The 20,272-nt window shown below is 40.8% G+C and overlaps 1 long non-coding RNA gene across 5 annotated transcripts in view; it reads left to right on the forward strand.

The window, feature by feature from the left end:
- Positions 1-20,272, forward strand: part of LOC118153637 (uncharacterized) — a 68,371-nt gene that overhangs the window by 31,787 nt on the left and 16,312 nt on the right. For all 5 annotated transcript variants that reach the window (XR_013536370.1, XR_013536373.1, XR_013536374.1 and 2 more), the window contains 5 exons: positions 941-1,082; positions 1,690-2,220; positions 5,804-6,111; positions 10,667-10,747; positions 18,302-18,481. This is a non-coding gene — a long non-coding RNA (uncharacterized LOC118153637). The remainder of the gene's footprint in view (positions 1-940; positions 1,083-1,689; positions 2,221-5,803; positions 6,112-10,666; positions 10,748-18,301; positions 18,482-20,272) is intronic.

The raw sequence follows: 20,272 nt of genomic DNA on the forward strand, positions 1-20,272 counted from the left end.
AACAATATTTACCCCCTCAAGCTATTGTGAGGTATAGAAGAGAGGCCCTTGGCGCTGCACCCAGCATAAAGTACATATTTATGGGTACTGGATTGGTCATGGGTTTTTTATTTTGCCATACCTTAGCCGCTCCAGCATTCTTCCTATTATTAAGTCTCAAAAATACTTGTCTTTGATGGTTAATTGTATGTGTCAATTTGGCAAGGCTATGATGCCCAGTTGTTAGGTCAAACAGTGGTCTAGATGTTACTGTGAAGGTATTTGTGAATGGGATTAGCTTTCAAAGCAACTGATTTTAAGTAAAACAGATTGCCCTCTTCATAATATGGATGGTATTTATTTCATTTGTTGAAGGCTTGAAGAGCAAAGACTGAAGTTTCCAGATGAAGACACCATTATGTCTCAAGACTGGAACATGGAAACCCTGCCTGAATTTTCTACTTGCTGACCTACCCCACAGATTCAGACACTAGCCTGCAACATCAACCTGTACTTGAATTTCCAGTCTGAGTGTCTGCCCTACAGATTTTGGACTTGCCAGCCCCCACAATTGCATGAGCAAATTTTAAAAAATAGTCTTCTTTCTTTCTCTCTCTCCATCTCATTGGTTCTCTTTTCCTCCTGCATACCCTGATTAACACAGCATCCAAACTAAATGCAACATACCAAAAAATTTTAAGAGCATGAAAAAGGAAGAGGTAGGGATGACAGGCACCTATTATTAAAACTTCCTATGTTGTTAAGAACGTTGAATTTCCTCCTTGACATTTAAAAGGACTGCACCTCAGGTTTTTTTCTTTCAGTTTTAACTCAAAAATGTATAATTGGGATTATGGTAATAACACAATTGCTTAAGACAAAATATTATCCCAGCAAAAGAAAACTGGGATAGTACTGTGACGTCTTTTTTTTTTTTTTTTTCTTTCTTTTTTTGAGACAGAGTTTTGCTGCTGTTACCTAGGCTGGAGTGCAATGGCACAATCTCGGCTCACCGCAATCTCCGCTTCCTGGGTTCAAGCAATTCTCCTGCCTCAGCCTCCCGAGTAGCGGATTACAGGCATGCGCCACCATGCCCAGCTAAGGTTTGTATTTTTAGTAGAAACGGGGTTTCACCTTGTTGACCAGTCTCGACCTCTTGACCTCGTGATCCACCCGCCTCAGCCTCCCAAAGTGCTGTGATTATAGGCGTGAGCCACCACGCCTGGCTTGTGATGTCTTCTATAATGGAATTTGACTTTGGACTTAAAATAACAGTTGATACTCCGCAAGGATGATTAGAATAGGACCTTAGGTGAGTAGAATGAGGGAATCTACCTCATTCTACTCACCTAAGGTCCTACTCTAAGATTCCTTATTGATTAAGCAGCTATAGAGTAAAGAATAAAGCCTTCACAAGGGAATGTCTGTTCTGATTGGTTAGTGCCATGCCAGTGCTATGTAGATTGCTGATTATTTTAGTATCACTCCTGCCTAAAAGCAATAGTTAAGAAGTAATATGCAATAAAGAATTGCTCAGCTATCCAAATTGTTCATGTCTACAAATGTGTAATTTCAGCAGATGTAACTAGTTTAAAGGAGAAATAGCTTATTTCATTTTTTACTTGGATAAAATTTTAAATCCTCATTTTCTAGCCACTCTTCTTAAGACTTAAATACTGTGTTGTCTCTTGTTTACTTTTTTCTTAACAGGCAGAAGACAAGGGTGATTATTTTCAATTGGACAAATATTTAGATTTTCTCCTCTGAAGATAAGTCCCAGTGTCTCAATTGCTAATTCACTTATAATTCTCTATAAATTATTTCACTATTGGCCTTGGAAGAAAAGACCAACTCATTCATACGACTGGAATTTCTTCCCGCAATTTCATAGAGGAATTCATTTTCTAAACATGAGGATTGATCAATAAACAACTTTCAATCCCTAGGAGGACTTTAAAGGGATTTAGATTGTCAAACACTGACTCAGGATTTGTTCTGGTAGTTGTTAAAAATTACATAAACATAAGTGTTTTTTTCGAACTTCATCAACCAAAGAGTCAGTAGTAGGAGAAGAGAAGACTTGGACTTGTTATTGATTAGTTGCTATACATGCTCTTCCAAAGAAAGTTAATCAACAAGGTGTTGACAATATTAGCACAGTCTTACATCTCTCTTGGAAATTATTGCTCACAATTGCAGAGTCGCTGCTGCATTCCTCCTTCCTGCCAGGAACTAATAGAGGTGAGCTTGTTTGCTACACACCAACAAATTTTCTAAAAACCTGTTGACCGTTCCTGTCCACCAGCTAAGTGCTGCAGTACAGAGAGGCAGAACTTCTATGCCAGAAGAGGGAAGTCATTGCTTTATACACTCTCCATACTAAGCTTCCTAATGTAAAAGGCCATGTCTACCTTGTTAACCCAAATTCCAAGCACCTAGATTCTATACACGTCAAGGTTATGTATATAGAAAAAAAGATGGAGTGATTTGTTTTTCTCTATATGTTGAAATCACATTATAGGAAAGAGCAACTTAGAGTAAAAACACCGTTTATCAATGGGAATTATTTAATCTTCGATAAATGTTAAGAGTACATAAAAAGAAAACACAACTTATAAGGAATTTATACATGAAAATTATTTTAGGGGAATTTAAAACAAAAGGTGAGCCATATTAAATCAACTAATATTGCCCTGTACATGTTATATCATACTTAAGAGAAATTACATAAATAAGAAAAAACAATGAAATATTTTATATAATCATTTCTCCTTTCAAAGTTGAACTTTGTAGTTCTGGATGATGAGCTCAAGAGAACCATTAAGCTCTGCTATCAAAGGCAGAAATGATGCAAGGAGGGCCGGGCGTGGTGGCTCACGCCTGTAATCCCAGCACTTCGGGAGGCCGAGGCCGGTGGATCACGAGGTCAAGAGATCGAGACCATCCTGGTCAACATGGTGAAACCCCGTCTCTACTAAAAATACAAAAAATTAGCTGGGCATGGTGGCGTGTGCCTGTAATCCCAGCTACTCAGGAGGCTGAGGCAGGAGAATTGCCTGAACCCAGGAGGCGGAGGTTGCGGTGAGCCGAGATCGTGCCATTGCACTCCAGCCTGGGTAACAAGAGCGAAACTCCATCTCAAAAAAAAAAAAGAATCTTGACTTTGGTTTTTCAAAACACCTTTATTTCCCTTCTTCTAGCCAAAGATATTACATACCAAAACTGTGAGAAAGGGCTTAAACGGGTAAGTTCTATAAGTACAAAATGACATAAAAATGAGGAATAATTAACATGGTTCTCCAGTATCTATTGCATTCGTTAACAAGGAAATAATAACTTTCGTTTTTTTTTTTTTTTTTTTTGAGACGGAGTTTCATTCTTGTTACCCAGGCTGGAGTGCAATGGCGCGATCTCAGCTCACCGCAATCTCCGCCTCCTGGGTTCAGGCAATTCTCCTGCCTCAGCCTCCTGAGTAGCTGGGATTACAGGCACGCACCACCATGCCCAGCTAATTTTTTTTTTTTTTTTTTTGTATTTTTAGTAGAGACGGGGTTTCACCATGTTGACCAGGATGGTCTTGATCTCTTGACCTCGTGATCCACCCGCCTCAGCCTCCCAAAGTGCTGGGATTATAGGTTGAGCCACCGCGCCCGGCCAATAACTTTCAGTTCACCCTCACAACCCCACCTTAGTGAAATTTCCTCTCTGTTATTTTTCTGATACCAATTTTTAACGTTGTTTCATTCTCTTCTTATTCTCTCCTTATTTTTCTAACATTGTTTCCCCATCACCCTCTGTCACTCTTCGGAGTTTCAGTGTTGTATTTCTGTTTTCAAACGTGCTAATTAGTTAATTACTATTTAATCCTTCCACTTGGTGACCTTGGCACCTTATTCCCCTCACCCTAGTCCAGGCACCGGTTTATGCTGTGCCAGCCATAGGAAAGAACAAGAGTCATTTACTATGGTAAGTCAAATGACATGACTTTTTATAATGAAATGGAATGATGAGTGTTTTAACCTTAAGACCCTCTCTTTCCAAGGATAAAATATTAACATCATCTATTAAAAATTAAAAACAAGTTTAAGTTGCGGGTAAGGACTACCTAAGAGCAAAATTAAAAGTAAAAACAATGATTAAAAATCGCAAAGGAAACTTCGACACTTTAAATAAATTTTCTCTACTTTGAAAGCACATAGATTGCATAAAGAAGCATAGTATAAACATGGATAGATGTGTGCAATGTATGTGGCACATGCATTGTAAACATATTTACCATTGAACTCATGTGAACAATTTTTAAAAACTAAAACTTATGGGATAAAAATGGGCAAACACTGCTTTCACATAAGAAATACAAACAGTAAACATTTGAAAGTGCTCGACACTAACAAGAAATAAATTCATGCTAAAAAGGTATCTTTCTACCTATTCTATAAACAAGTACACACTTTAAAAAATACCAGTGCTGGGGAACGTTTGGTGAATCTGCTCCAGGAGGGCCAAATAGAGGCCGTTTTTATGTCTCATTATCTCCCCAAGATGGAAGTACCCTTTGCTGTATCTCTCTCCTGATTTAGCTCCTGTGGAGACTAGTTCACCAATCACAATTTCTAGGACCTTCATGTTAAATTTATATTTAGGGTCTCTTGACCTTTCCTTGCCCCTGCACATTGGTTGTGGCTACCATATCCTACTTAACAGGTTTTCCTAACCTTACTCTTGAAAGAGGAACTTTGTAAAAGCTGCTTTACTTCCTACCTGGAACTCTGCCTACTCAAGGGGGAGGCTGCCACACAAGGTGTTCAACTTGACTTAGTGTGCTTGGGACTTTCCCAGTTTTATCAGTGAAAACCCCTAGGAAAACCCAGGCAAACTGAGACTGGTCACTTTACTCCCATGTGAAATTAAACAGAAGATGCTGCTGTGCCCCTTTTTCAATATATTAGTTTTTAACAAAGTATTATAAATCAGGTGGCTTAAAACAACAACAATTAATTCTACCGTAGTTCTGGAAGCTGCAAGTACGAAGTCAAGGTGTCAGCAGCACCATGTTCTCTCTCACAGCTCTAGGAAATAATCCTCCTTGACTCCTCTAAGAAGTTTCCGATGCCAGGGCCAGCAATCCTTGGTGTTCCTTGGGTTGGTAGATGCATCACTGCACTCTTTGCCTCCATTGTCACATAGCCATCTCTCTCGGTGTGTCTTCATGTAATCTTTCCTCTGTGCTGTCTATGTCCAAATTTCCCCCCACCCTTTTTTTTGAGATAGAGTCTTGCTCAGTCACCAAGCTGGAGTGCAGTGGCGTGATCTTGGCTCACAGCAACCTCCACCTCCTGGGTTCAAGTGAGTCTCCTGCCTCAGCCTCCTGAGTAGCATGGGACTACAGGCGCCTGTCCCCATGCCCAGCTAATTTTTTGTATTTTTAAAGTAGAGACAGGGTTTCACCATGTTGGCCAGGATGGTCTTGATCTCTTAACCTTGTGATTCACCCACCTCAGCCTCTCAAAGTGCTGGGATGACAGGCGTAAGCCACTGTGCCAGGCCCAAATTTCCCCTTTTTATGAGGACACCAGTAGTATTGGATTAGAACCCATTCTAATAACCTCATCTTAACTTAGTTGAATTTGCAAAGATCCTATTTCCAAATAAGGTCACATTCTGAGATTCTAGGTGTTAGAAATTTAGCATATCTCTTTTGGAGGACACAATTTAACACATAACGCCGAGTCCTGCATTCTTTGGTCTTGTACAATGAACTCTTTAGTGTAAATTATGGAAAGTTGTAAACGCAAAATTGAGACATTTGTACTTCATCCACTAGGTATCAATGAGTCACTGATGGCTTCTGGACAAAGAAGTGACATGCCGTTAGTGTCATTTTAATAACATTAACATGGAAATAGTAGTGCACATGATGGATTGGCTCATGATGGAAGCTGGTTATTAGGACCGTGAGAAATCTCCTGGGCCTAGGGCCCAACTACAGTCACTGCCTGCTGCTGAGCTCAGCCTTTTGTCTGGGACAGAACACACATCTTCCCACACCAGAAAGTCCTGTAATCCTAAGGCAGTAAGCAGACATCCTGCTCTGTCTACCCTCTTGTGAAAGACTTTCTTATCAAATAATAGGTAAGAATTTCATTTCTTAATTATTTCTTCATGTTCAGTCCATGTCTTAGTCTGTTTTGTGCTACTATAACAGAATACCACAAGCCAGATAATTTATAATAAACAGAAATTGATGTGGCTCGTGGTTCTTGAGGTTTTGAAGTCTAAGAGCATGGTGCTGGCATCTGCTGAGAGCCTTCTTGCAGCATCATGATGTGGTGGAAAGTATCCACAAGGGTGAGAGAGAGTGTTTGAGGGAGTGAAAGGGAGTCAAACTTGCTTTTGTAACAAGCTCACTCTTGTGATTCTAAACCCACGCCCATGAAAATAATGTTAATCCCAGCTGGGCATGGTGGCTTATGCCTGTAATCCTAACACATTGGGAGGCCGAGGTGGGTGGATCATCTGAGGTCAGGAGTTCGAGACCAACCTGACCAACATGGAGAAACCCCATCACTACTAAAAAATACAAAATTAGCTAGGTGTGGTGGCGCATGTCTGTAATCCCAGCTACTCAGGAGGCTGAGGCAGGAGAATTGCTTGAACCCGGGAGGCATTCCCGGTTCAATGTGGTGAGATCATGCCATTGCACTCAGCCTGGCAACAAGAATGAAACTCCATATCAAAAAATAATTATTTTAAAAAAAGAAAATAACATTAATCCCTTCATGAAGGAAGAGCCCTCATGACCTAATCAGCTCTTAAAGGCCCCACCTTTCAAAACTGTCACATTAGGAATTAAATTTCCAACACATGAACTTTGAAGGACACATTCTTTTATTTATGTATTTATTTAGAGATGGAGTCTCACTCTGTCACCTAGGCTGGAGTGCAGTAATGTGATCTCAGCTCACAGCAACCTCTGCCTCCTGGGTTCAAGCAGTTCTCGTGCCTCAGCTTCCTGAGTAGCTGGGGCTACAGGCACACACCACCACACCCAACTAGTTTTTGTACTTTTTTAGTAGAGACAGGGTTTCACCACGTTGGCCAGACTGGTCTTGAATTCCTGATCTCAAGTGATCCGCCCACTTTGGCCTCCCAAAGTCGTGGGATTACAGACATGAGCCAAGTGTGCGGTAGAGGGACATATTCCAACCATAGAAACCCATATGCTTATGTCTTCCTGTCTGTCTTAAATCTTTGAGTGTCAGTATTCCCTTTTCTCCCCCAAAATCCATTCCAATATGTATACCCAACCACACTGCAACCTGGACTGCGTCTGATTTCTAACTGGGGCATACTTTCTTCTTGCCTTCATGGTCTGTGAGACTACTTTACATTCTCCTCCTCAGTCAGACTCCTTCAACTTTGATTTTGGCATTTTGCTTTGATCTCAAGATGAAAACTCTTAGTCATGAGCCAATTACAGGTTGGGGTTAGCATCTACTTGCCATGGTTTCTGGCTTATGTATTACCATAGCCATTTTTTTCTTGACAGTGTAACTGTTGAGTTTTTGCTCTGTGAAGGAATTTTATTTCCTGGCTCCCTGACAATTAGCATTCAGACAAGTATTGATAGTGGAGGATGGGGAGTTAAAATACCCAATAGGGAAGATTTGAGCATCTTAGTCTATTCTATTCATTTTTCTTAGAGAATCTGCCCTATTCATGGCTTAAGAGCTGTAGCCCTTGAAGCCTGATCTCTGATGTCAGCTGTTTGAACAAAGAATGGACACGCAGTGAAGACTGATCATAAAAGACAGTATCTTTCTCCAAATTTAGAATGTTACTGAGACTGGATTAATTAGCTGGAGTGAAGCCCAAACTAGAGATTATCACAGACTCAAGGTTTAAGGCTGCCATTTTGGACTGTCTATGATGGGTTACCTGTATGTTGAACTTATGGGTCCCTCTTCAAAGGATAAAGAATGAGATGTATATTCATTCACTTGACTAATATTGACTGAGAACCTACTAAAATGCCAGTGTCTATTTTAGGCTTTGAAATTATGATAATGGAATGGCCTAACCTCCCAGAATGTGCTTAACTGAGGTGAGAGAAAGAAAATAAACAAATAACACCATCTGAAATTATGTTACAGAGTTAAAGGCAATGAAGAAAGAGTAAGAGAATAACAAGATAGAGAATGGATAGAAATGGGGGCGGGGATCTTGCTACTAGAGTAGCTGCAGAAGGTATCTATTAGAAGGTACTAGTCGAATAGGAACTTGAATAAAATGAGGGCGTAAGCCACAGGGCTATCTGGGGAAAAGACATTGCAGGCAAAGGGAGTGGGTGCAAGAGCCATGAGATGTGGGCATATATAGCAGGGCAAGAAAGTTTATGTGGCTATAGAAGTGAGAGGAAGGGAAAGAGTTATAAGGTCTGAGACACAAGCAGTGGCTAGATCAGAAGGTCACTGTCATCACGGTGATTTTATTTAAAGCATGATGGAAAACGATGGAATAACATGACCAGATTTATATAGATGTGATGTTTGTTTTTCTTGAGACAGAGTCTTGCTCTGTCAAGCTGGACGATCTCGTCTCACTGTATCCTCTCCTTCCCAGGTTCAAGTGATTCTTCTGAGTAGCTGAGATTACAGGTGCATGCCACCATGCCTAGCTAATTTTTGTATTTTTTTTTTAAATTAGAGGTGGGGTTTCACCATGATGGTCAGGCTGGTCTTGAACTCCTGACCTCAAGTTATCTGCTTGCCTCAACCTCCCAAAGTGCTGGGACTGCAGGTGTGAGCCATCGTGCCTGGCCTAAATTTATATTTTAAAGGTATCACTCTTGCTATTATGTGAAGGGCAACTGATGGGGGGTGGGGTATGAAAGAAAGGAGGAAGGAGAGAGAAGAAAGAGTTGACTACTTGTCTACTTTTTAAGTCCTATAAGTCTTCACTCTTGTCTTATTTGGTCTGAGAAGTTCTTGTGCATACTTAGGACATATACTTCTTACTTGGTTAAATTAAGTGGATTTTTTTTTTCCACAGCCAAATTGCTCCCTGATTAGGATACTCCCAAGAGGCTGAAGTATGGTGGAGAGGAAGGGATGACTATATGGAATGTATGACATAACATGGTGATACATTCATAGGGCCTAATTATGTACTATTTTTAACTGGGTGGTGAAAACATAATTCAATTTATGGAAAGACTCATTCTACAACAGTTGTCAACTGAGGACAATTTTGCCCTCCAGAAAACATTTGGCAATGTCTGGAGACCTGTTTTGATTGGGAGGAGAGTACTACTGGCATCTAGTGGGTAGAGGCCAAAGATGCTGCTAACTATCCAGCAATGCCCAGGACAGCCTCTTACAACAGAGAAATTTTCATCCCCAAAGGTCAACAGTGATGAGGATGAGAAACGCTTCTCTTAAATATTTTGGGAGCAAACAGAATGCACTCAGACACAAGCATGATTTGTCAGTGGGGCTTCTTGGACCTTTAAGATAGCTTCTTGAAGTTGAAGGAAGGAGAAAGGATAGTGAAAAATATACTTACTGGCTGGGCTCAGTGACTCACACCTGTAATCCCAGCACTTTGAGAGGTCAAGGTGGGTGGATCACTTGAAGTCAGGAGTTTGAGGCCAGCCTGGCCAACATAGTGAAACTTTGTCTCTACTAAAAATACAAAAATTAGCTGGGTGTGGTGGCATACACCTGTAATTCCAGCTACTCTGGAGGTTGAGGCAGGAAAATCGCTTGAACCCAGAAGGTGCAGGTTGCAGTGAGTGGAGATCATGCCACCGCGCTCCAGCCCAGGCAATAGAGTGAGACTCTGTCTAATATATATACACATATACATATTAGAGTGACAATAGAGTGAGACTCCATCTAATATATATATATTAGATGTATAGGTGGCCTCTCCTCTCTGGTCCATGGGTCTATCTTGAAGCAGTGAATGACCTTATAAGAGGATCAGTTTTCTACATGGAGGAAGAGGACCCACTCAGATGCTGATGCATTTTGGGAATGGACATCTTGTAAATGCACCATTTCCTAGTTTGTACCCTTTGCTGTAGTTTTGCAGATAGGCACCAAATACTGCCAAATTACCATCAATGGTTTTTAGAGAAGACATGTGCAAATAAAAAGCAATCAGATTGATGCCAAATATTTATCATTAATCTTCATAAATAAGTGGAAGTAAAACTCATTTTAAGACTAACTTCACAATTTTCCCTTTATGTCACATTGAAGCCTTAATGCACTTGCAAATTCAATTCAGTAAATAAATGTTTGTTGAATTGAATTGCAAATCAATCCATTTTGATTCTTGATAAAGAAGTGGGGAAGAGAGAGACTGGCTAGTGATTTCAGGCTGGGATTCACTATATAACTACCACAGAGGAGAAAAAAGGGCCAGGATATCACCATTGCAGGCAGTGTTCAGCTCTAGTGGTCCCAGACCTTTGTTTTAATCTGTTCACTTGGGAGAAGGTTAATGTTGTCTCACCCCCTTTACAAATCCTCTGGGAGGGAGGGGGGCTGTTACCTGGACATATTTCTGGCAAATTTAACAAATCTCTTTTACATGTTGTTATCATCATTCTTTTCCTGCACATCTCTGAATTATAGTTATGTATTTGACAAATATTTACGAAGCATCTACTGTATTCCAGGTACATATCTGGGTACTAGAGATGCAACAGAGAACAAAATCAGCAAGACTTCCTGATCTCCTGGAGCTTGTAATCTAACAGGTGAGGCAGACAATAAACCAGATGCTTGGCTAAAAATCTGTGTATTTGAGATAATAATATGTTAAAGAACAAAATGAAGGAAGGTGGAGAGTAGGGAATTTCTCCGGCTAGGATAAGAAGAGGGTTGTAACTTTAGACAGGTTGGTTAGGGAGGGCTGGGCTGAGACAAGATTTGAGGGGAGACTCTAAAGAAGTGAGGGAACAAGTTCTGAGGTTGCCCAAGAGAGGCAGCTTCCAAGTTCTTGGAAGAGCACGTGTTAGTGCTCCAAGAAGGAGCCATGGCTGTGTCTTGGAAACATTGTGTTTCTGGTTGGTGTACCTGGAGTAAGGGAAAGGGCAGTGGGAGGAAATGGGGCCCTAGTAATGCAGGTCTCATAGGTCATTGTGGGGATGTTGGTTTTAATGACAAGTGACATAGAGGCCAGCGGATGATTCTGAGTAGAGAGGTGCCTTGACATGAGTCTCATTCCAACAGGATTATTCTGGCTGCTGTGAGGATAACATAATGTGGGTCAGGCAAGTGAGGAGTCCAGCGTCACAATACACAGCAGTAACACTGGTGACTTAGACCAGGGAGGCAGAAATGGATGGGGTTGTTTCCTGGCACGATACTGTTCTTTTGTCTGCTTACCCTTGTTTCTCCATTTCTAGCAATAGTTACACATTCATGATTCCCGCTGACATTTCCTGCACTTTCACGAGTTTCTTGAGCCCTGTCTGTTCCCCTGGTTTCATTATTATCAAACAGCTCAGCTGTGATAGACTGCTGATCTTCATCTTCATATTGATTAATTTCATTTTCACATGCATCACCCGCATTTCCAGCATCTTCAGCACAGTTTTCAAATGATGAGTCATTTGCGAACGACAGATTTTCATTACAGGAGTCATCTTTGGAGCAGGATGTGTTGGACTAGACTCAGGTAAAGTGTTTGCTCAATTCTGTTTAGCGCTCTCTCTCATGAAATGGGATTTGATGGGTTTCTTTGAGCCCGGCCACTGTCGAAATAATTACAAAGCTGTTTTCTCTTATTTATTTGCTGATCAACTGGGAATTATGTTATTGTTTTACATGGGAAATGTAATTCCAGCAGTCACTACTTTTAAATGAAATGATAACTGTTGCATTGTGATTACATAACGTGTCGATTATGAAATGAGGACCTCTGTCCCTTGAGTCTGGGTTCCAGACTGAGTATGGGGGAGAAACCTCACTCCAGCTATTCCCCAGTTGGTTAACAGAGGTCTCTCATTTATGGCAGGGGGTACAAATTGAAATCATTCTTAAGACTTGTCAGCCAACGTAACTGGGTGAATCAGGCACATGTAAGAAAACAGAGACTGGAGGGTACTGTTTCACTGAACTCTACAGGAACAAGCCAAGACCAGCACTCTTTTCTTATCCTGCCTAAATGTGGTTTCAATATTAATAAATTTCCTTAAAAGAAGCCAGAAATCTGGATTACTATGGATACTCTGATATTTACTTATTTTTCACTTTTAGAGAAACAAAATGGGTCTTTGAACCAGACACAATTCAAGTTGTCCTGTAATTCCTTATTCACAAAGATACCTTTGCACTTTCTGTATTTATTATGCTGCTTCAATAAGGACAACCATATAGGACTCTGTATAGTCAAAGCTTGCTATAACTGACAGCAAAGAATCTTACTTAGGAAAAGTAACCAAATAATTTTTCCTTCTGCTGTGATAAAATACCATAGACCAGGTAGCTTATAAACAACAGAAATTGGTTTTTCATAGTTCTACAGGCTGGAAGGTCCAAGATCAAGCCATCAACAGACTCTGTGTCTGGTTCACAGATGGCGCCTTCTTGCTTTGTCCTCACACGGCAGAAGGGACAAATGAGCTCCCTTGGGCCTGTTTTATAAGGACACTCAACCCGGTTATGAGGACTCTGCCCTCATGACTAAATCACCTCCCAAAGGGCCCCACCTTCTAATACCACCATCCTGGAGGTTAGAATTTCAACAGATAAATTTTGAGGGACACAGACATTCAGACCACAGTAGGGTGGTTTTCTAACATACCCATGTTCTAACACTGGCCCCTGGAGGACTGAGTATTGAATCCTGGCCTGAACTGACCCTTAGGCTCTTGGTTGTGTGCTACACTTCCCACCAGTGAGTTGATGGTGTTAGTAGCATTTGAACTCAAGACTCTGACTCCAAATCCTGTTTTCTTTCCTTTTTTTTCTGGTCCTTCTTTTCTTCAAAATCCAGTGCAAGTACTCACTTGAGTCAGGCCTGGAGCACCACCGGTTTATAAGGAAACATCCTCTTTGGATCATCTATTCATGGCCACCATAGGATTTAGAAGAAATGCAGGATCTGAACTGAAACAAGTGTTTTCTAATCTCAGTGCTGCAGCTAGTCTGCCTGGCAACTAGATCCCAGGCACCATAGCCTCTGAGGCTTGTCCTGCAGTCATTTAGGAAAATCGTCTTTAAATGTTGTCTCTGTCTCTGTCCCTCTCTTTCTCATCACCAACATGATCTCCATTTTAATGTCTGAACTTCTAAAATATGCTTAATAATTACTGGTAAGTATACAAGTTATGATAATGAGACACACATCTAGAAAAAGTCACCTAGACTTTCCAAAGTAAAAATTGACTTCATGAAGAGCTAGCACCACCAGCTTTAAGCTCTGGAGAGTGTTGCTGACTGTATACCTGAAAGTAGGTAGGCATTAGCTGAGATCATTTGAAATACAGATTCTGATTCAGTAGGATGGGAGGAGGCCTGGACTTCTTTTCTTAGGAGCTCCTGGTGATGTTAATGAGGCAGATCTGTGGACCATACTGAGTAGCAAGATGCTATAAAACTGGTACCTCATCTCTCTCTTCCTCTCTCTCTTCATCCTCCATTGTATGTTTTCCTTCAAACATCAACATTCAGAGTAAATAAAAAATCATGTTTTATTCAATATATTTATTTTTCTGTTTTGTTTAAAAGTGACTACATTTTAGCTCTCCTATGAGTTAAAATGGCTTTCTGTGTGTGTGTAAGCAGGGGTAGCTTTTCCAGGAATGAAAGTACCTTAGAGACCATTCTTTGCATAATCCCAGATCAAAATGGCCAACATAAATAATAATTATAATGATATTATTTTTATTATGATAATGCTGATTGGACATATTCTTTGTTAAGCACTGTATTAGTGTGTAACTTAATATATTTCTTTGCTCATGATAACCACATAGGTTGGGCACTGTTGCACCAATCTCAAGTTTATAGATGACACACACACAGGGCAAGAGACTTTGAGGAACTGGCCCAGGACCACAAGCAGGAACATGGTAGAGGCAGGATTCAACCAATGCCTGGGATTATTCAAAACTTCAAATCCTGTTAGAATTTTGGGGCATGCCACCATGCAGACTGAGTATAGCATGTCCTTCATGAAAATGACAGAGGGAAGTGTTTTGTTGGTATCAGCCCTAAGGCTTGTGGTCTTTTCTTGTTGATGGGTTTTCCAGAAAGCATCCTGCTTCAACCAGTTTTCTGTATAACTGTATACCTTAAAGTACTGGACAGGTATCTGGGTACCAGAAGGGACCACACACAACAGGCTATAGCAGGTGAAGTTTAGCCCCACCTAGGAAGGAGACTGAACAGTTGAAAAGAGCTTCTCAAAAGGCATGTGGAATCAAAAGAAAAATGCATACATTGCATTTCCTTATTCTGAATCTTGCAAAAGATGCAAAATGCCACTTAAAAATAGCCCAATTGTTGGGATTCTCTCATGCTGAGGAATTGAGGAGAAAATATAATCAAACTCTTGTTGAGGATTTGGCCATTGGCATGGGCTTCTAGCTAAACAGCCTGTTTCCTAAGTAGAGTCAGGTCAATACCATTGGCAATAAGGGTCCAGGTGATCCTGAGGGCAGGGCATTTAGGGAGGCAGCTGAAAGGCCCTCCACCAACCAGGCATGAGACAAATGTGATTCTCTGCCATCCACAACCTACACGGAGAGCCCACCACCACCAAACAGTGTAAAAAGATGATGAAGAGAGTGAGCTCTGGAGCCAGACTCAGCTGTTAACTAGCCTGGGACCTCGAGCCCTTGTGATACTCACATTCCTGGTTTGCAAAATGGTATAATGGTATCTTCCTGATACCACTGTGAGAATTAAATGAGGAATTATTTGGATATTGTAAGTGGACCAGAAATAATCCCTAGTTTTATTCACTATAATATTTCCGGACCTAATGTTTCTTAATTCAAGGAAGAAACTGAAGAAATATTCATAGTTCTTACATGAATGATCAACTTAGTACAGGATCTGGAATAGAGGAGAAACTCAGATCTTTGCTGGTATAAACATGAAATTTCACACACGAGGAACGCTCATCAAGACCTGGTATGCTTAGGGAAACCCAACAGTTAGGAAATAAGTTTATGATGGAAGCTAATGTTTAAATAATGCTTATGCTCTGTGTTAGACACTCTTGTAACCAAGCACTTAATATTCACCGATACACTAAAATCTCTAGACACCCCCATTATTTACAGGGTCTTTTTATCACCCAGACCCTATATTGCAGATGAGAACACTGTGGCATAGAGAAGATAATTATGTCGTTTAAGACCACAGATCTCATAAATGGCAGAGCTTGAATTTAAAATCAGAAGGTTTAGCTCCAGAGTCCATATTCTCAATCACTATCTACCATTGCTGTTCATTTATGAGACTTACAGGGTGTGAGGACTTGCCTCTAGACTTGTACCTCTTTGAGTCTACCCTTATCTCCATTTCAAAGATAGTCTGTCTCCTTGGAAAGAGAACCATGTGTTAGCGGGGAGTTGTCTGTAGAAATTGAGGAAGACCATGTGGGCTAAACTGGAAATGTACTTTTTCTTTTTTTTGAGACGGAGTTTCGCTCTTGTTACCCAGGCTGGAGTGCAATGGCGCGATCTCGGCTCACCGCAACCTCCGCCTCCTGGGTTCAGGCAATTCTCCTGCCTCAGCCTCCTGCATAGCTGGGATTACAGGCACGCACCACCATGCCCAGCTAATTTTTTGATTTTTTTAGTAGAGACGGGGTTTCACCATGTTGACCAGGATGGTCTCGATCTCTTGACCTCGTGATCCACCCACCTCGGCCTCCCAAAGTGCTGAGATTACAGGCTTGAGCCACCGTGCCCAGCCGTACTTTTTCCTACTCATGTTTTTAAGTAATCGAGCAGAATTAAAATTTATTAAAATTAAATTATGGCTCCTTTTTCATCATAAAAGCTGTATTCCTAGTTGTTCAATGGAAAGATCATATGTAAAAAAAGCAAAAACAGGTAGTATTTAGCAACACTGGTCATAAAAAAGAATAATTGAAACATTTTTTAATTAAAATAACAGTGAAAAGAAGTTGGAACATGGTGTTTTAGGAAGTTTTAAAAATCTTTATAATTGTTGTTTTTTAACTCCATAATAAATATTCACAATATTTTAATGAGAGAATGTGTTTCTATAATTACTTGTTATATAATTTCCTTCTTTCTTCTAGAACTTTCTTGCGAAATAGTGGAAGTTTTGGACCTATTCTATGCCTTCAAGTGGTTTTTTTTTTTTTGGCACCACTGTGAGCCAGGATCATCTCCTCATTCCAAGGTCACTAACTAAATCATATATGCAAAGATCTCTTTTTTCCATCAAAAGGTTCTGGGGACAAGGACCTAGTATCTTCGAGGATCCTCATTCAGTCTCATAAGGGCCCTCTTTGCTGCTTCTGATTCGATACCCTGAGGCTGGAGTTGTATTATGTGCCAGAAGTCATAACGTTGTCCTCATCCATCTGATCCACCTTTGCTCTGCTTCCTTACGTTGTCCACTCTTTCTCCTTTTCCCCAGCCCTTTTGCTTCCTTTTTCTACCCTATCCATTTTTTCAAGTACTTACCTCTTTTTCCTTTTCTTTTCTATTCCCCCTTTCTGTCCTCCTTTCTTCACCATTTTCTTCTTTTTCCTCACTTTTACCTTCTTTCCCTTCCTTCTTTTCTTTCTGCATTCTCTTTCCCTCTACCCCTCCTCATCTCCTTGGTGCCTTCCCCTCCACTTTCTCCTTCCTCCTTTCCCATCTTCCTTCCCCTTCCCTTACACCATAGTCTTCTTCTCACAGGTTTTCTCTACCTACTATCTCTGCAGCTCCAATCAAACATTCTCACCTTGAACCACATCAGGGAATTCTTCATCATTTCTGGTTCGCTGACATTATTTTTTGTTCTTGCTTTCTAGGATCTTGATTCATTTAATTATGAAAAAGAAAAATCAATTTCTGAAGTTTGATTAAGTTTTTTCAGGTTGGCTGGGCCTGGTGGCTCACACCCATAATCCCAGCATTTTGGGAGGCTGAAGTAAGCAGCAGACTTGAGTTCAGGAGTTCCAGAGCAGTCTGGCTGACATAGTGAAACCCTCTCTCTAAAAAAATACAAAAATTAGCCAGAAATGGTGGTGCATGCCTGTAGTCCCAGCTACACAGGAGGCTGAGGCACAAGAATCACTTGAGCCCAGGAGGCAGAGGTTGCAGTGAGCCAAGATCACACCACTGCACTCCAGCTTGGGAGACAGAGTGAGATTCCATCTCAAAAAAAAAAAAAAAAAAAAAAAGTGTTTAGAGGAAGGAATAATATTCTTTACAATTTTAATACCTGGAAATCCCTCTTTATTTACAATATTTCTTTAGACTGAGTTCCCATAGCAAAGACTCTCTATATATTTTTTATTTACTTAATGCCCTGCACATGGTGTTACTCTAACACGTTTATGAAATGCATGTCATTGTGGATTTTGTGAAATGAAATGCATATGGTTGTTTTAACTGATCACCCAAGTTGATTAGACTGCCGTGTCCCATGAAAAAAGAGGATGCTCAGAAAGCCAGTGACTGGATAATAATTTGAGGATAATACTCAAATTTCTAGTAGTGCTAGTCAGTTGAACCTAAAAATGCCATTAACCCTTTCTCAAAGAAGCAGATTGGAGGTGAGTAGCAGTTGTGTGGCTTCTTGGTATGCAGCTGTTCACTTTCAAAACTTAATTTAAAACAATAAAAAATGTACCTCGAAATCATTTTGTTTCCCTATTTATTTAATGTGATTTATTCTAAATGCATTTCATATCACCATAATGTATCAGAGCTCAACCACCACCTGTTATTTTGTAGGGGAAATAAACAAGACCTCTCTCATCAGATGAGTTAATTACACTGACATATTCACTCCTCCCCAGAGATACCATAAACTAAAATGCTGCAGAGCTTTAATTCAAACAAGCAGGCTGGAAACAAGAGCTATTGCAGTGGTATAATTTTCTTTGGGAGAATCAAAAGCTCAACACAGACTTGAACTTAGAGGGCAAGATAGCTGGAGTTGATCAAATGGAGTCTCGTTTAGGGTCGCATAATAAATCTGTAGGTGAGTTGAGCTTGAACCCATTTCTCAATATTTTGGCACTGTTTTCCAACCTTTGTGCTTCCGAACATCATGTGGTCATTTTTAAAAACTTGTTTCATCTAGCAGTTTCTCTCTCCTCTCAGGTATTTGTCTGGGGATGGCTGTGCATACAGAACACCATTAGCTCCATGAAGAACATGACAGAGGTACCTGGTCCTACCTGGATTCTTGGGCATGCGGGAAGCAGCAGCAGTAGCCACAGTGAATTTCATCCTAAGGAACTGTTATGCAGACGTTGCATGAGTCTCTTGTGGGGGTGCCAGGTCAGTTTATCCAGTGGTAAAACCTGAGATGAGGATTCATGGACGAGGCTTTACTGATAATGTTCCCCTAGAATTGTGTAGGGTGATGGGAGAAGCAGCCCAGGAGAGAGAAAGAAACCAGGCAAGGTATGACTTCAGGCAAATTCCAGCCTCAGCCCGATACTCTGGGGCGCTCAGGAGTATAAATATCACCCCAGATTTTTTTCTCAACTGGCAGAAATAGAAGTCGGCTTTCATACTCCCCCTATAATTGGTCCCTGGTTAAGAGTCACTGAGAGGTGCATAAACTCCCAGGCACTTTGGTTCTCTTCCCTGGAAGCAAAGCAGCCCCCATAGCCTGCAGCAGCTCCTTAAAAAGAATCAAAGGTATAGGAAAAGCCTAAAGAAGGTGGGGAAGTGGGGATAGGACCCACAAGAGACTGTAAGAAGGATTCAAGGTGGTGTGAGAGGAGAACAGCAGAGTCTGCTGTCTCCAGTAACAAGTATCAAGTGCTGTGTGCCTACAAGGTGGGAGCTGGGGGAGGACCCCCACCTCAAGTCAGAGTACCTACAGTCTATACAGATTTTGAGAACCTCTAAAATATTTGAGACCTAAAAACTAAAAAAAAAAATAATATTTTAATCTATAAGAAATTAACTTGAAATTAATGAGTTTATTAATTCAACCAATATATGTTAGATATCTACTAGGTTCTATTCTGTTCTAAGTGCTAGGGTTACTGTAGCAGATAAAACACAAAAATATTAGCCCTCATGGTGAAAGTAGAAAGACAATAAACAAGATCAATTAGATCTATGGAAAGATAAATTACATCTGTTGTATTGAGGTGGGAGGTGGGACTTGACCCTGGAGGTCAGGTTCTGATGACACCAGACCACATTGAAGACTAGCTAAAACAGGAACCTGATGGAAGCAGCTTTCCATAAGACACCTCACCAGTCTGCCATGTCAGTTTACCATTGCCATGGCAACACTTGGGAGTTACCACCCCTTTCCATGGCAATGATCCAAGGATCCAAAAATTACCACCCTTCCCCTGGAAATTTCTGCATCAACTGGCCCTTGATCTATAAGTCATTTACAGTAAGTGTAAATATGGGTACAAAGCTGCCCTGAGCTACTACTCTCAGCCCGCTACCCATGGGGTAGCCTGGCTCTGCAGGAGCAGTCACGGAGCTGTAATACTGCCTGAACTATGACACTGCCACTTCAGTAAAGCTGTTTTCTTCTACCCACCCTACCACTGGCTCACCCTTGAATTGTTTCCTGGGTGAAGCCAAGAACCCTTATGGTCTAAGCGCCAGTCTGGGATTGTCTGTCCTGCATCAGCATCTTATGTTCATAAGTTCCATAAAGAAAATAAGGCAGGGGAGGAGAAATAAGTAGGGTCCATGGTGGTGTGGGCAGGCGTGAGTTGTACTTTTAAATGGGGTGGTCAGGGCAGCATTCTCTGCTATACATAATGATTGCTGGAAAGTTTTGGGCAAGTAGATTGATAAATCCGCAAACCAATTTATTCCTTTACAGCGGGTGATACAGCCGGCACGATAACTCAATCAGTCTCTTTCCTGGTATTGACTTACCTGAGAAACCAAATTAATTATCAGAAGGTTGCTCTGCTAAGTATGGAATTAGAAAGAAAGGAAATTGGATGGTCTTAAGGGATTGTTCTTACAGGCCTGGATAAATCCTGATAAATTGCCTTTAAAGAGAAAGGAATGTACTGCTTGTTGAGAACCTGGCTCAGTCCTAACCACCTTCTCCTTGAACTCTGTTGCTGACCCAAGTTT

Source organism: Callithrix jacchus, chromosome 5 (genome assembly GCF_049354715.1).
Source record: "Callithrix jacchus isolate 240 chromosome 5, calJac240_pri, whole genome shotgun sequence".
Lineage (NCBI taxonomy): Eukaryota > Metazoa > Chordata > Mammalia > Primates > Cebidae > Callithrix > Callithrix jacchus.